Raw genomic sequence first — 16913 nt, forward strand, 5'->3', positions numbered from 1 at the left:
ATTCATAGATGATTTCAGTCGAAAACTGTGGTCTTACCTGATCAAGAAGAAAAGTGAAGTGATCGAGGTATTTGCCAAGTTTAAATCTATGGTCGAAAGATCAAGATTTTGAGGATTGATGGTGGTGAAGAATATGTGTCGAAAGACTTCAATGCATTATGTATGAAAGAAAGGATTATGCATGACGTGGTGCCACCCTATTTTCCACAGCAGAATGGAGTCGCAGAAAGGAAGAATAAAACCATCATGAATATGATTATAAGTATATTGAAAGGAAAGCATCTACCCAAATAATTATGGGGATAAGCTGTGTCGACTGCAACATATATCCTGAACATATGTCCAACAAAGAAGCTAGAAGGAATCACGCCAAAAGATTATTGGTCTGGTGTCAAGCCTAGCTTGAGTCATCTGAAGGTGTTTGGGTCTATAACACATAGACATATGTCAGATCAGTTGAGAAGAAAACTTGATGACAAGTCGAGTCAGATGATCCTGATAGGATATCATTCGACTGGAGGATACAAGTTGTTTGACCCAGTGAATAAGCAAGTGGTGATCAGCAGGGACGTGATCATAAATGAGCTTAGAGAATGGGATTGGACTGAGAATGTTAAGAAGGATTCAGTGAGAATCTTTTATGATGAACCAGCTAGTGAAGTCGAAAGAGAAGTTCGACAAGAAGAAGTCAGAGGTGAAGCAGGCCCAAGCAGACCTCAAACAACAAGACACATGCTTGCAAGGCTGCAAGAATGTGTGATTACATCAGATGATGTGTTCAATGAAGAAGATGAGCTGGTACATTATGCTTTCTACGCAGTTGTCGAACCAGTCAATGCAGCTGAGGCATTGAAAGATTCAAAATGGATAAAAGTAATGGACGAAGAACTGAAGTCAATCGAAGTCAACAACACTTGGTCACTTGTCGAATTTCCCCAAGACAAGAAGACAATCGATGTGAAATGCGTATACAAGGTAAAGTTGAATCCCAAAGGAGAAGTGACTCGACACAAGGCGAGACTTGTGGCGAAAGGATTTCTTCAGAAAGAAGGAACCGACTTAGATGAAGTTTTTGCACCTGTTGCTAGGATCGAAACAATCAGGTTGGTTGTTGGTCTACCAAACATAAACAATTGGCAGATGTGCCAGATGGATGTGAAATGTGCATTCCTGAATGACCACTTAGAAGAAGAATTTTATGTTATACAACCATCTGGGTTTGTGAAACAAGGCGAAGAAAGAAAGGTGTACAGGCTGCATAAAGCCCCGTACAGACTTAAACAAGCTCCAAGAGCTTGCAACAAGAAGATAGATGTGAAGGTGAGAAAAACAAGAAAGGGGGGTTTGAATTGTTTGGAAAAATAAGCGCTTTTTCAAAATGAAAACCACACAATGATTTTATACTGGTTCGCTTATAACACAAAGCTACTCCAGTCCACCCGGCCAAGGTGATTTCGCCTTCAACAAGGACTTAATCCACTAATCTTGAAAGATTACAAACAACGTCTAAGAGAAAGATCTCTTAGTCCTCTCAAGTATACAAACTTCACAGAGTCACTTGAGGAAATAAATAAACAATAGATAAAAGATTTATGTAATCTAGAGTGCTTCTAAGAAAGCAAATATTACAGTATTAAGAACAAGAGTTTTTCACGTTATAAGCAAAAGCTTCGTGAAGATCTTTAGAGAGCAAGAGTGTTTTTCTTGAGCGTTGATGTTTCAGTATAATTTTGGCTTGTTGGCTTACTTGTGTTTCAAAGTTGATTGCAGCCCATTTTATATATCAGTTGAAGTAGTAGTTGAAACTGGTGGATATTAAAATGAATTTACGCCATCACTTAAATAGCTTCTACAGGATAACTTTCTCTCCTTGAAATGACTACTTACCACAAGTAGTATCTTCTTTATTGAAATTGGAGATTAACGTCTCTTTCTTAATTAGGAAAACCATTTGCAAATCTTTACTTGACTTTAACGTTACTCTTTCATGATTAGCAATCCATGCTCAGAGTATTTGTGTTTCTGGAGAATCTTGGAATCTTGCTTCTGATGTTAATCTCTTGTGAGTTCAGATGGTTTCTTCAAATAGCGCTGATAACTTCTGGAAGTTAGAGATAGCGTTGTTCAGAGTCAGAACATCTAGAGCTTACTTCTTGTTCAGATGCTTCTGATACTTTGCTGTTTTGCTCAGAGTTAGACTTTCTTGAACGTGTTCCACTTCAGATGCTTCTGATCATATGATAATATGCTTCTGATCTGGTTCTGTATCTGATGACATCATCAGATTTCTTCCTTCTTTCTTTAGAATCCTGCACACTTAGAAACTTTTCGTTAGGGTGCCATTTTTGGTTTCATCCTTTGTTATCATCAAAATCAAGGAATCTGTTGTAGAACAATTTTTGTTCTTACAATCTCCCCCTTTTTGATGATGACAAAACAAACTTAATTAGCAGATGAAACATGAATAATATCAGATCAGATAGACAGAAGCTCCCCCTGAGATAGTGCTAGGGAGTTCAGAAGTTCTTACCAGAGCTTCTAAGTAAAGAGGTTTCTTGATACCTTCTGCAATTTCTTAAGTCCAGGTTAGATAAAATTATTTTTAAGAAAAATATGTTGCAGAATGCTTAAGGTATTAGACAATATTTTCATCAGAGCTATTAATGACTTCTCCCCCTTTTTGTCAGAATCAAAAAGACATAGCAAAAAATAAATAAATTAAGAGAAAAACTTGTATTCAGATAAAAGCACAAAGGCAACAAGAACTAGAAAACATCAGATTCAGAGAAAATAAAACAACAGGCAAGCAAAAATAAATCCTAAGTGCCTAAGGGTTCGGAGGCGGAGGCATTCTCTGAAGCAACATAGCAAGCATGTTCTGGATGTTGTCGTTGACAGTATCTTGCTTGTCCATTCTGGCCCGGAGTTCATTCTGATCTTGCTTAAGTTCTTTCAGAGTCTGAAGAACCATAGGGATAACAGAAGAGGACTCTCCCAGAGTCAGAGCCTGTTGTGCTTCAGCTTCAGCAGCAGCTTGTGCTTCTTCCTTCTTTCTTTAGAATCCTGCACACTTAGAAACTTTTCGTTAGGGTGCCATTTTTGGTTTCATCCTTTGTTATCATCAAAATCAAGGAATCTGTTGTAGAACAATTTTTGTTCTTACAAGATGGTTTTCTAAGGGAGAAGGAAATTGTGAAGTGCAAATTTAAACATGGAGTATATGTAAGAAGAAGCAAGAGTGAATTACTTATACTATGTCTCTATGTCGATGACTTGTTGATAACAGGTAGCTGCAAGAAGGAGATCGAAGACTTCAAAGGTGATCTTAATAAGGAATTCAAAATGTCAAATTTGAGTGACATTTCATATTTCCTTGGCATCGAATTCTACACGAGTGATAGAGGTTTGATGATGCATCAAAGAAGGTATGCATGTGAAATACTCAAGAGACTTGAGATGCAAGACTACAACCCAATTTCGACTCCAACTGAGCCCAGATTACAACTGTCGAAAGATTCAGATGAAGATGATGTCGACCTAACCCAATATAGAAGACTTATTGGATCACTTCGATACCTTTGTCATACAAGTCCTGGCTTAGCATATAGTGTAGGTATGATGAGTAGGTTCATGCAAAAGCCAAAGGTATCATATCTAGCAGCGCCGAAGAGGATACTAAGGTATCTGAAAGGAACTCTCGACTATGACATTTTGTTTCCTACAACCGATGAAGGAAAATAATGCAAATTAGTGGGATACACCGACTCAAGTTGGTGTAGTGATGCTGAGGATCGAAAATCCACAGTTGGCTATGTGTTTATGTTAGGTGGTGCACCAGTTGCTTGGAGTTCGAGAAAGGAGCCAGTAGTGGCATTATCGTCGTGTGAAGCAGAATACAAAGCTGATTCTCTTTGTGAATGTCAAGCAACGTGGATGGTGAATCTGGTCGAAGAGATAACAACGAAGAGTCATGGAGCAATTACCATGAAGATCGACAACATGTCAACTATCAATTTGGCGAAGAATCTGATAACACATGATTGAAGCAAGCACATCGAAATGAGTTTCCATTATCTTCGATAGCAGATAGAAAATGGGAAGATGAATGTGGAACACTACAAAACTGAGAATCAGATTGTAGACATCATGGCGAAAATAGTGCAGGTTGAAGTGTTCAGAAGACTAAGAGCTATGATGAATGTAGATAACTTAAACACAATGAATTATGTGATATGTTGAATTGTAATTCCTTGTGTCGAAGCAGATTGCTCAACAGGAACAAGGAAGTGTCGAACCACCTAGTGTGTTGAAGTGTCGAACCATGTTGCTTCACACAGGATTTCGACTTAGGCCTATTTTAGTAGTGTTAACTATTTTGGGCTTTTATAGTTTTGGGCTTTGACTTGAGGTCCAAGTTAACCTAAATCTATAAATAGAGAGAGTAACCCTTATTCTTGTGATGAAGTGAATATAATATTCATAACATTGTAATTCACAGTATTTTTCAGTTGCAAAGTGAATAAGAAGTTTTTCACAGTTTGTGGGCAGAGAGAAACTCTGTAAAATTTTAATTCTTCTTCTCCTTCATCGTTCTTTACTTTCTTTCTTTCTCCATTATTCTTCTATTTTCATATTATTGTATGGGTGATAACAATGTTGTTCATTAAGATTGATTAAAATTCTCCATAGATTATGATGGATTCTAACATATTTATCTCTATTAACTAGCTTTAAAATAAGATTAAAATAATAATTAGGAATTGGTTTCTAAGTGTATGACCATTTGCCTTCTATTTATAACCTTTGCAAAAGCAACTCTGACTCCTCTGGGCACATATTCTCAACTGTCCCTTTAATCTTCAAATTTAGAATTGGTTAGCCTGCATCCTCCATTTGATCATCAATTGTGGCTCTTTTATGGATATCCTCAAGATAGCTAACAAAGACTGATTCCCTAAATGCAAGCTCATCGTTGCTACAACTATCATCAACATTTAAACATTATTTGAAATCATAGAGTTTTACTATTTCAACATCAACATTTCAACACCAAAACATTATTAGAAACAACATCAAATTCTTTAGGAAGACCGATGGTCAGCATCTAGGAAGTTTTGCTATATCTTTTGGACACACTAATGCATTTATTGCTGAGCTGAATGGTATAATGTATACCAATAAGCCAGTTTATTTTATTTTTTTAAAAAAATATTATTTATAGGATTACATATTTTGATGTAAAATAAATTTATATAAAATTTTAAATAAAAATTTGATTTGAATAATTATTCTTTAAATGTTATTTTAACTATTTCATCATTTTATCAAAAAGAAATTTGGATATTAAAATTTCAAAAAATTATTTAATTTTGAAGCTATTTCAAAGAATTTTTCATAAAAATTATTTTCGAGTTACAATTTTTTGAAAAATTATTATTTTGACTATATTTTGATCTTCAATAATGTATACTTACGTGAATAACAAATTTAGTCTTTTAATTTATAAAAGATAAATTTTAAAAACACTCATAATATTTTAAAAAACATTTTTGTAGAATTTTTATTTAAAAATAAAATAAAAATCCATTTTTTTTAAAGTCAAAATAAATTAATTGACGCTTGTAACGCTTTCTCTCGGAATAAATTAGGATTTCCTATCTATTATTTCTATTTAGAGGAGGTTATTGGTCGATTCCCTTCATTGTATGATTTTTTCTATTTTAATCTTATGTATTTAAAAAAAAATCTTTTTTTATAAAGAAAGATTTGATGTGTCACTAATACACTACTAAATTTTATAAAAATAAATAAATTTTATAAAAAAATAAATAAATTTTAGTAGTGTACTGGAAACCTTAGATTATCACTCAATCAATTTTTTTTTTTGTTGAGAACCGATTTATTTTGCTTTTTTTAAATGATTTTTATAGGATTATATATTTTGTTGTAAAAGAAATTTACAAAGAAATTTTTTATAAAATGTTTAGATGAAAATTTGATATAAATAATTATTTTTAAAATGTTATTTTAACTATTTCATCATTTTATCGATTTTTTTTATATCAAAATTTTAAAAAATCATTTAATTTTAAAACTATTTTATAAATAGTTTTTCATAAAAGTCATTTTTGAGATATAATTTTTTGAAAAAATGATGATTTTGAGTATGTTTTGATCTTCAATAATTTATATTAATATTTTCAATAATGTATATTTATGTTATAGAATGACAAATTTAGTCTTTTAATTTATAAAAAATAAATTTATAATATTTTAAAAAATATTTTATGTAGAATTCATTTTTAAAAATACAAAAAAAAATCATTTTTTTAAAGTCAAAATAAACTGCCCACAATTCCAATTGAAGTTGGTAATGCTTTCTCTTAGGCTTTCCTAACTATGGTTTATATTTATAGGAGGTTATTGGTTGATTTCCTTCCTTGTATGGTTTCTTCTATTTTAATCTTATCTATTTAAAAAAAAATCTTTTTTTTTATAAAGAAAAATTTGATGTTTCACTAATACACTACTAAAATTTAAAAATATTATAAAAATATGAATTTAAATTATCAAAAATTAAATTTTGTAGTTTACAATTTTTTTCCATGTAGAACTCTTCTAGACCCTTTTTACAACTTACAATAATAAAAATTGCACATGCTGTGAAAAATATATTAGAATAAAATATTAAAGAAAAGATAATTGACAAATGATTTAATTGTAAATCTTTTAAGATCTATATATTTAAAAAAAAACAATCATGTAAAAAGATCATCTAATTGCTCTACGCATGGCATTAAGCATCCTTAAACTTACTACTTTCCTAAGACATGACTTTAACTCCATTGTTGATGTGGATTGTAAGAAGAAGGGAAGAGCTGAAAGGCGAAAACGGTGAGAAGGGTGAAAAGTGCCGGCGGGGAAATGTGGCGGAGTTGTTTACTGTGAAAAAGAAGGTCAGAGATGATGGAGAACGGAAATGGAGGTAAAGAACAACTAACCTTTTTCTTAAATATGTTATTTATGTCTTTTACTTAACAAAATTTTAATTAATTTCAAAATTATATTCACAAATTGAAAATTAATTATGTGAATAGTTACAATGTATAAATTTAAGAGATGATGATAGTTTAGAAATTATTTTAAAGTTTTACCATATGTACGAACCAATAGATTGAACCGCCCCAAATTAAAAGGGTTATGATTTTCTTTTAGAATTCAAATCATCTTATTTAATTAATTTAATAATTATTCAATTTTATTATAGAAATTGATTTATTTTATTAAATTATTGGATTTAATTTCGACCAACCAATAATTTTGTGTACTACATAACTGCTTCACATAAAAAAAACAATGAGTATTAAAAAAACAATGAGTATTGGTAGTTTAATGTTTCAATTGTCATGTTTGAATGTTTAAACCCTTCAAGGGAACATTGTGATATTTATGGCATGTTTGAAACACTTTTGAGTTTTCATTCTTAAAATTTGTTTTTGAAATTTAATTTTAAAGAGTGTTTTTAGAAAGAGAATTCTCAAAAATATTTGTTTGATAGATTAGTTTTTAAAAATTATTTTTGAAATGTGAAAATTGAAAAAAATTATTTGGTAGTTTAATTTTCAATACTATTTTTAATAAGAGATTAAAAATATATTTAAATAAATAATTTTTTAATTAATAATAAAATATATTTCGTTATCTATAAATATAAATATAATTTAGTCACTAATTATTTATTAGGAGATCTAAGAATGCATGTCAACTATTTTTTTAATATTAATTATATAATTAATAAAATATTATTTTAATAATAAAAGATTGACACATAACTTCAAACAAATGATTTAAATCATTTTCATGACATTCATCATTACTATTTTTGTTTATAATTAATCACTTTCTCTTCCTCAATTTTATAAGAAATATAAATTATTATACTATAATATGATTGAAAATTTTAATTCTTATTAATTTTTCTTATTAAATTAGTTTTATTGTTTAAGTATTATTAAAATTACAATTTTGCTAAGAAATATTGTAAGAGTATTTTTAGTTAGAAGCATTTTATTTTTTAAATATTCATGTTTATTATCTCCTCCAATTGGAAAATAAGTGATAGATTTTAAAAATCGGATTGAATCATCGGATCAAATTGATTGAATTGAGAATCGGATGAGTCACCGATATAGTTTGATTGTTGGATTTATTAATGTATTGTATTTGTGGGAATAGATAAGAATCGACCAAAACTGATAAAAATTGAGAATCAATTGTTTAAATTTTTGCTTTTTTTTCCTCCGACAAAATGTCGTCATTTTGATAATTCTTTTTTTAAATAAAATTAAAATATAAAGAGATTTTGTTCAAAATTTATTTAGAACAACTTTTCCACCTTAAAATTAAATTTATTAGACGATACATTTATTTTGTTATTGAACTTCTGTTTTCATTAGACTTTGTTCAAAATTTATAAAGATTTGTATTTTGTACTATTTTGTTAGGTGTATATTTACAATTTTAATTTAAAGAATGAATTCTTAAAATTATAATATTTTGAAAATTTGAAATTTTAAAAAAATTTAGCAGTCGTGATTTTTTTAGAGATCGGATCACTCGATTCGACGATTTAATAACTATATAATTTTGTTATAGATACCGATTTATTCAACCAAATTATCTGATTTAATCCGATTATGTTATGCGATTCGACTAATGATCAAATGGTTCAAACAATGAACCAGTACACTCTCACCGATTTGATGACCGGTCAATTTTCTTAAACAATTATTATTAATAAAAAACATTTATTATTTTTGAAATGAAAAAAAATATAATTTTATAAAAGGTCAAGTTGTTATAAAAAATTGAGAGGAAATCTAAATTTGTCAAAGTTTTTTTAAAAAAATTATTAATATTTATAAATTATAAATATTTTTTTTAAAAAAATGCTAATAAAAATATTTTCAAAATTAAATAAACATAGTTATTTTATTTGTATTTGGTATAACAGCTTATTATTATATGGATGATAATATATTACTTTGTTTTATATATGTCTGAAAAGTATTAAAAAAAAATTAATTATAGAGATTAATAAAATTATGGTTATAATTATGAAAACTGCCATTAATAAAAATTATAGAAAAAATCTATTTCTCGTATGTATTCAATTTAATGGTAGGATTTGGAAAGTGAAAAGCAAAATAAAAACTAAAACATATCAAAAACTATTTTTGTTTTTTAGATTTAAAAACTGAAAAACTAAAAAGAGTTTTAGAAAATAATTTTTAAAAATTAGCTTTCCAAATAGATTTTTTAATTTTTAATTTTTAAAAACTAAAAAACTATTTTTAAAAAGGAATTCAAACATGTCCTTAATGTTTGGCCTCGACTTAAGCATTATGAACTTTCTTGTTATATTACATGGATAAGTTATGGCTCTGCTGTCCTGCACAAAACACCACTATCACATTTAACAATTAATGTGTTGTTCTTAAATTTCTCTATCTCTTTAGTGAAGGGGACTGAGAATGATGCCCATGAATTTCTTTTGTATGTGTTGCAACATTTTCAAACGTGTTTACTTGCTCAAAAGAATAATCTGATTGGTGACCTATTTGGGAGATCTTTTGTCAATGGTATGGATATTAAATAGTTTTGCAGCTTAGTGTCTATCTGTAAAAATGGTACTATTTGATTAGTCTCTTCATCATTTATGTTTGCACGTGTTTGGCATGTGCCCATGTTAACGAAATACCACATACCTTTAACCACATAACTTTGTCGGTGGAAAACAAGAGTTCTATTTCAAAAATGCTGAAGTTATATACCAACAAGGAAAAGCTCGACACCAAGGTTAAATGTAACGGTTGTCGCAAGATATTTCAAAAATGCTGAAGTTATATACCAACAAGGAAAAGCTCGACACCAAGGTTAAATGTAACGGTTGTCGCAAGATGCAGTGGATGGAGACACGTCGAAAGTACCAGAGTTACTGGTCCTTCATATAAACAGCTTTATAATCAAAGGAGATATTACTGAAAAAATCAATGGGGATTTTGTTTTTAGAACTAGGTTGAACATTGGAAATTATACTTTAGACGGTGTAAGTTAAGTTCAATAATAATCACTATTTATGCTTTGTTATTTTCATAAATCTACGATTTTAACTCATTTTATATAAATACAAGTGTGTTCCAACATGACAAATGGTGGAAGTGAGTTAATGCTAATAAATGCATGAGATAACTCTTCATGAATTTTGAATTTTGAATTTTGAATTTTGAATTTTGAATTCGGAGATTGTAACTCTTCATGAGATGTTGCAAAGGCGAAACCATGCAACTGTTGGTGAAACATGCTGCAGGCAAACCATTATGATTATTGGAAAAGGACATTGCTTCACCAAGGGTCGCTATCTTGTGAAACAATATCAACATGACCTATAAAAGCATAAATCCAGATTCAGAATATAACACACAAAATCCAAAAATCCTCTAAATAATTCCAGACGCTCTTCGCTGCATTCGGGTTTTCGCCGGTCTTGTGCAAATTCGATAAGGCTGAATTATCCTGGGTATTCCTGCATCAGAACTCTAAGACAATCGAGAGTGCTTCAAATACTATAAGGAAAGTGTTGCGTTCACGATTCAAGCCTGAATCCCTTTAATCTTTCCGAAATTTCTAACAGTCTTATAGTATCTCAAATCATGGCCACCGACGCTTCTGTTTCAAGCATCAAACTGATGGATCAGGACCTTGTTAAGTTAGATCGTTTTGATGGAACAAACTATACCCGTTGGCAAGATAAAATGACATTTCTCCTGAACGCCCTGAAAATTCAATATGTCTTGGATCCTGATCTGGAGACAATTCCAGAACCAACTGAGAATGATACTGATGCAATTGGATGTCTAATGTACTTAATGAAATGCACCAGACCTGACATAGCTTTTGCAGTTAGTAAGATGAGTAGATTTACTAGCAATCCAAATGATGAACATTGGAAGGCCATAACTAGGATTTTCGGATATTTGTTAAGGACCAAAAATCTTGGCCTTCATTATGGTAAGTTTCCTGCCGTACTAGAAGGATATACCAACGCAAGTTGGATATCAAGTGTTGGAGATTATAAATCTACAACTGGGTGGATATTCACATTAGCTGGAGGTGCGATTTCTTGGAAAAGCAAGAAACAAACATGCATTACTCTCTCAACCATGGAATCAGAGTTTATGGCTCTTGCGTCTGCTGGACAAGAAGCAGAATGGTTGAGGGACCTCTTATTGGAGGTTCCGTTAGCTAAAGACAATGTTTCAAAAGTATTGATACATTGTGATAGTCAAGCCACCCTGACTAGAGCGTTCAGTGAAGTGTACAATGGAAAGTCTAGACACATAGGTCTTAGACACTCTCTCGTGAGAAAAATGATAAAGGATGGGATCATTTCACTAATATATATACAAACAAGCTATAATTTGGCTGATCCATTTACTAAACCACTAGCCAGAGATTTAGTAAAGACTACCTCGAAAGGTATGGGATTAAAACTCCTTGAATAAGGGTTCCGACAATGATAGCAACCCAATCTGAAGTTAACACATCTTAACCTAAGATTCAATGGGTAACAACAAGTCGTTGATTCGGAAGGTTATGCAACATTCCGCGATAATGTTGATGATTACAAACTGAGGGTTGAGTTTTCAAAGAAACTCTTAATGAAGTTCTATATCAAGGAGGATACGTATCTCAAGAAATAGATACGAATTGAACTTCACCTATATGAACTTCAAGATGGTGCCGTCTTAAGGTGAGAGTTGGAGTTTCTCTCATGAAAAATTCATGAAAACAGGAAAAGCACATGGCCATAAATAGTGCTAGGCGAGATATGTAGGCGAAGAACCTCTAAAATTTTGTGTATAGCAACGCCGGTCTGATCACATGGGATAATGGTTCAAAGCACAGCTACTTAACGTTCCGATTAGGCTTTGCATTGTCTTTACTAAGGTTAAGTTCAAATCGAAAGATACCTAACTGTATTAACACTTTTTGCTTTCTATATTCTGGAATTGGATTTGTCATTATTAGAACAAGTGGGGGATTATTGTAATTTATTAAATACAAGTGTGTTCCAAAATGACAAATGGTGGAAGTAAGTTAATGCTAATAAATGCATGAGATAACTCTTCATGAATTTTGAATTTTAAAATTTGAATTTTGAATTCGGAGATTGTAACTCTTCATGAGATGTTGCAAAGACGAAACCATGCAACTGTTGGTGAAACATGCTGCAGGCCAACCATTATGATTATTGGAAAAGGACATTGCTTCACCAAGGGTCGCTACCTTGTGAAACAATATCAACATTGCCTATAAAAGCATAAATCCGGATTCAGAATACAACACACAAAATCCAAAAATCCTCTAAATAATTCCAGACGCTCTTCGCTGCATTCGGGTTTTCGCCGGTCTTGCGCAAACTCGATAAGGCTGAATTATCCTGGGTATTCCTGCATCAGAACTCTAAGACAATCGAGAGTGCTTGAAATACTATAAGAAAAGTGTTGCGTTCACGATTAAAGCCTGGATCCCTTTAATCTTTCCGAAATTTCTAACACCTATTTTACAACCTCTATGGGTTTATTGAGCACATAGGTGCTACCACAAACAGAGGACACTATGTTGCCTACATTCAGAATGCCAAAGGCGAATGGTTTCAATGTAACGATCACAAGGTAAACATATTCTTACAACTTCTATAAATAAAATGAAATCTTGGCTAATTCTTTTCTCATCAACACAAATTCAGGTGGCTAGCATATCTGTACTTGAGGTGATGACTAAAAAACCTTACGTTTTGTTTTATCAAAATAAGTCTGTAGCTCTCTTCTCAGACGATGTGATGAAGGAAGACCAAACTCCAAAACTCAAAACACATGGTGGAATAGCCAGCAATCGTCAAAAGTCTTGAACAATACCTTTACTTGTTTCTTACATTTGCAAGGCTTGATTTTTTCGATGACACTGCTGTAACCATTTTAACATGTTAATGGTTTTTGTTATGTGTTTTGCTACATATTGGTTGGTTTTGCTACATATTGGTTGGTTTTGCTGCATAGTGCTGTCAAAGAAATAAAAATGTATAATACATTGTTTTGATTCTTTGGAACTTTATTGTAATAGAGATTTTCAGTAAAATTATCAAAAGGCACGTTACAGGGAAAAAACTTACGACAAAATGGTATTAGAAAGTACCGATACCGATACTACTTTTACCATTTTTACAATGAAAGCGACGATTGCAAACGTATCGATCGAAATTGCAAAAATCTTTATTGAGGTCGCTTTATTTAAAACCCTGGCGAGTATCAAAGTAAGGAAAAAGTCGTAAAAGCTTAAACATGACAGAAATTTAGTTTTTGTCTATTACTTTCTTTCTCTTTATTTTCTTCATCAATTACATAAATTGTAAGGACTAAATTGTTAATTTTAACAATGACTAAAAGTTATTTTTAATTTTTTAAACGACTAAATTGAATATAAGCATTTTTCTAAAAGATTAAAATAGATTTTCACGTTTTAATTTAATATTTAGTGTTAAACTAAATATGATTTAAACAATAAATAGAGTTTTTATGATAACAATATAATTAAAAATAGTTAATACTCTAAGGTGTTTGTTTTTATGGTACAAATTTTATGCAATCATCTACAAGAAATAGAGTAATGGTGGTTTGAAAGCAAGGGATCATTTGCACTAAAGTCAATAAGTTTAATCAAATGATCATGTGCAAACAGTTATAAAAAATTATCATATGCCCTCAAACAAAAGGAATGATCATATATGCTCGGTTAGCAAGGTTAACCGTATGTATCAAAGATTAACACAACCATTTATACCTAAAAGACAAAATAATCGTATGTACCATGACAAAAATAATCATTTGTATTCAATGCTTTTCATTGACCACATGTGCTTTATCATTTGTATTCAATGCTTTTCATTGACCACATGTACTCAAATGAGGAGGACTGACTTTGCTATGTCACAAAAGAGAATGTTCTCAACAATCCTATCATGACAACTATGTCAATACAAGGAATAAGAAGATGGAGTATGTATTAGTAAAGGGTAGGGGTGGACATAAACCGACCACCCGGCCCAACCCGGTGAAATCCGGAAAAAAAAAAAGAATTTGGGCGAGTTGGACCGGGCCAACGGGTCAACCGGGTTACCAAACCGGGTTAAAGGGGGTTCAAAAGAACGGGTCGGGTACCAAAAATGGACCCACGGGTACCCAGATCCGCCCATCTACGAAACGCAACGTTTTTCCTTTCCAGACTCTCTCACTCTCTCGTTCCCTCACTCTCGTTTTTCCTTTCCAGACTCTCTCACTCTCTCATTCCCTCACTCCACCCGTTCCAGATCTTTCACTCCCCTCACTCCACTCGTTCCAGATCTTTCATTCCAGTTAGTAACTCTTAGTTTCACACACTCTCCGTTAAATCACTCTTAGTTAGGATTTTTTAATTAGGGTTTCTGAATCTAAGGTTTTTAATTTAGGGTTTATGATGATTGTTGTTGTTACAGGTGATTAAAGGCTTTGGACCAGTTCTCTCACTCTACATGTGATTAGAGTTTGTGTTTTATTTGCTTATATTGTTGTTGTTTCGGTGGATCTCTTTGTTCTCTCTAACTCTCTAACTTAAAAACTTGATTTGTGCATAATATTTGATTACTTTGGGTTGATCTTTGGAAACTGGAATGTGACTTTTGCTACCCCTGCATGAACCGTGATTTTTGGAACTTAGGTAAAGACACAACTCATGATTTTGCTCTGTTTTCACTCTGTTCCTTCATCTCTTTCCCGCAACATAAGCTACTATACATTATGCGTTGTTAGTTGTTTGAAATATTGAGTTTTATGTCGGTTTCTTTTTTGGTTTATGTTATAAATATTGAGTTTTATGTCAGTTTTTTTCCTGCTATGTTATCTGATATTTCATGTATCCGGTTTTCTGCGATCCGCTATTAATAACAATTAAACTGGTTGTAGTTGCAGGTGATATTTCAGTTCTCATATCAGTGGCTAGTCTTGCCTTGGCAAATTAAACAAATAAGGTATCATAGTCTTACATGTTTCTACCAAAAATCATACATGTTTCTTTTTAAGTCTTACATGTATTATTGTGTGCAAAATATGTTTTAAAATAGTTTAGTATTATAACCCTTCCATTAATTGTTTATAAATTTTACATTAATACATTGATGGCAACAATATGTATTACCTAATGATGTTATTGATGTTATTGATATTTGATTTGGATAGATGGATCAACGTCAAAGTAGCACGGAAAGAGTCTTAGAGCAAGAGCAATGCAATTGTAAGTGTATTTGACTTCGTGTCTTTGAAATATGAGGAATTGAGGATATGCATGATTAGATGGTATAAGATAAACTGCCATCAAAAACTGCTAAACCAATAATTCTGTAGAAAATAGAAGCATGTTCCTTACATCGCATTTAAGTTCTAAACTCTAAGCCTTGTTCCGAGTGACTACACAATTTGACGACAGTTCTCAATACTTTTTTTAACGCATATCGGAGTAGACTGTGCACCTGTAAAGCAACCTTAGTAATTCAATCCACAGCAGTTTAATTTAGACAAAAACACATTAAGTCATTTTTAGCTTACTTCACTTAAGTTTCAAGCTTATACCTGTTGTGTGCAATTAAAATCTTAGCAATTCAGCTTCAAGTTTAACTAACATTCTGAAACATTAAGACTAGAATTGAATAGATAGTCCTAAACCATAACCTATGGGAAGATATCACTGTCCAACAACATTCCGAAACATTAAGACTAAAATTGAAATGATTTTTTTATCATATAAAGCATCGAGCTATTATGCAGATCAACACTTCTAAAGACAATAATGTAATTACAATATTTTACCCATTTGCTTCAAATTTGGAACTCGCCGATCTATAATTTTGTGAAGTACAAACAAAAAAAACAGATTATCTTTTTTCCATTAGCTGAAGCAACTACATTAATGAAAAGATGAAAAAAAATAATGCTGAAACATAAATTCAAAATGATAATGTTTAAATAGAAATGAGGATATGCATGATTAGATTTGAAATTTAAAACATGAGATAACTGCTATGTATACTGTTCTGTTATGTTACTGTTATGCATGATTAGAAATGTGGATTCATGTGGATATTGTTCTGTTATGTATACTGCTATGTATACTGTTGGGTCCGTTTTTGCAGTATCAGACGGATTTTTAAAACTGTGGTTTTAGCTAAATGAGTTAATTAATGATGCTGGTAGAAAAATAGTTTTATGAATTTGTTAGTCTCTTCTTTGCTGTTCAGAAACTAAGGATTTAATATGAAGGTCTGTACTGCAGGAATACCGATCATGCTCCGGAAGATGTACCGCCAGCATTGGATAGGACTTTAACAGACTTATAGCTTGATTATGTTGATTTGTATCTTGTATGTTATAACATATCACTCATTCTTTGCATATTCTCCAATTTCTTGCTTGGTTATCTTGTATGCTGCATTACTTAGGGGCTTTTATCTTATTCATTCATCTTTTTATTTTTTATGTTTTCTTTTAGATGCATGTAGGATTTATTTAATCTAATTTCAAAGTCTGGTGGTTTAATAGTTTATTTGGAACATGCTTGATTGAATAAATGGTAACTGTTGACTCTTCCTTTTCAGATCCACTGGCCTGCTCCGATGAAGAAAGGATCAGTAGGTTTCAAGCCTGAAAATCTTGTGCAACCTAATATTGCCAGCACATGGAGGGCGATGGAATCACTCTATGACTATGGCAAGGCACGGGCTATAGGTGTAAGCAATTTCTCCACCAAGAAGTTGGGGGATTTGC

The 16913-nt window shown here is 31.7% G+C and overlaps 1 long non-coding RNA gene across 1 annotated transcript; it reads left to right on the plus strand.

Moving 5' to 3' along the window:
• The first annotated feature begins 14682 nt into the window (after positions 1-14682).
• Positions 14683-15423, plus strand: LOC127085760 (uncharacterized). The gene is made up of 3 exons (XR_007789260.1): positions 14683-14814; positions 15060-15124; positions 15333-15423. It is a non-coding gene; the product is annotated as an uncharacterized LOC127085760 (long non-coding RNA).
• The last annotated feature ends 1490 nt before the right edge of the window (positions 15424-16913 follow it).

This window comes from Lathyrus oleraceus, chromosome 5, assembly GCF_024323335.1.
Source record: "Lathyrus oleraceus cultivar Zhongwan6 chromosome 5, CAAS_Psat_ZW6_1.0, whole genome shotgun sequence".
NCBI classification, from domain to species: Eukaryota; Viridiplantae; Streptophyta; class Magnoliopsida; order Fabales; family Fabaceae; genus Lathyrus; species Lathyrus oleraceus.